General features: G+C 41.9%; 1 protein-coding gene across 3 annotated transcripts in view; it reads right to left on the bottom strand.

Moving 5' to 3' along the window:
- Window positions 1-1,381, bottom strand: part of NUP107 (nucleoporin 107) — a 47,561-nt gene that overhangs the window by 30,516 nt on the left and 15,664 nt on the right. The window lies entirely within an intron of this gene.

The raw sequence follows: 1,381 nt of genomic DNA, 5'->3' as shown, positions 1-1,381 counted from the left end.
TGCACTCCAGTCTGGGTGACAGAGTGAGACTCCAACTCAAAAAAAAAAAAAAAAGCTATTACTGCAAGCCATTACATCAATAAATTAAAGCAGAACTCTACAGAACTTAAAAAAAATTTGGCTGCGTTCCTCACCCAGGCCAACTTTTTCCAACTTAGAAGAAAAAATCCTTATCTACACTAAAACATTAGCTGTAAAGATAAAACAAAAGCATTCTTTTCAGAAGCAAGGAAAGAACATCCGCTATTACTGGCAGAATACAGCATGTGTGGGTGCTCCTAGTCGCTGCAATGAGGCCAGTAATGGCAACAAGAGGGAAGGATCAAAAAGGACTACGAGAAACCTACTATTTGCAGATGCTGATTCCCAGGAAAGAAAACGCAACAAAATCAGATGGAAAACCTATCACAGAGCTAACACGAGATCTCAGAAAGATGGCCAAATGTGAGCTCTAACACAAACCAGCAACTTTCTATTTGACAATAACTGATTAAAAAATGTAACAGAGGCCAGGTGCGGTCGGGGGCCCACACCTGTAATCCCAGCACCTTGGGAGGAGGAGGTGAGAGGATTGCCTCAGCCCACAGGTTCCAGACCAGCCCGGGCAACTCAGCAAGACCTCATCTCTATAATAACAAAAAAAAGAAATCAGCCCAGCATGGTGGTGTGTACCTGTGGTTCCAGCTACTTGGAAGGCTGAGGCAGAAGGACCACCTGAGCCCAGCAGGTTGAGGACGCGGTGGCCGGGAGCGTACTACTGCACTCCAGCCTGGGTGACAGAGTGAGACTCCAACTCAAAAGAAAACAAACAAAACAAAAAAAGAAAAAAAGAAAACCACAGGAAGGGAGCAAGGGATACAAAAGCAGAACTCCCACAAGAAAGACAAATGGGTCAAAATGTTAAAATACCCTGACCACACTACATCAAAACAATGAGACACCCGGCACCTCAGCTGGCCAAATCAAGTGACAGAATACCCCACATGAGTAAACCTTCCGTACACTGTCAGAGACTGTTAACTTTCAGTCTACCAGGAAGGCAACATAACACTCCCTAACCAACTTTGGCCCAACAATCTCACTTCTAGAAACATACAACATAATTATACACAGACACGTATGAGAAAGAATGTTTATGCATTACTGATCGCTGCAGGAAAAATACTAGAAACAACCTAAACACGTCTGATATAATGTCTGAAAAAATTATGGCACACTTATACTCTGACATACTATGAAAATATGGTAAAACCTACATGAATTGAAAAAAAGTTAATGAATAAAACAAGAAATTCTCAGTGTACTGTATATGTGAAATCATGTCATATGTTACAAAAAACTGTGCGTGTGTGTGTGTGTGTGTGTGTGTGTGTGTGTGTGT

Source organism: Carlito syrichta, unplaced genomic scaffold (genome assembly GCF_000164805.1).
Source record: "Carlito syrichta isolate Samal-C Ts95f unplaced genomic scaffold, Tarsius_syrichta-2.0.1 Scaffold130369, whole genome shotgun sequence".
Taxonomy (NCBI): domain Eukaryota; kingdom Metazoa; phylum Chordata; class Mammalia; order Primates; family Tarsiidae; genus Carlito; species Carlito syrichta.
The sequence above is the reverse complement of the archived record's forward strand: the minus strand, read 5'-3'. Positions and strand labels throughout refer to the sequence as shown.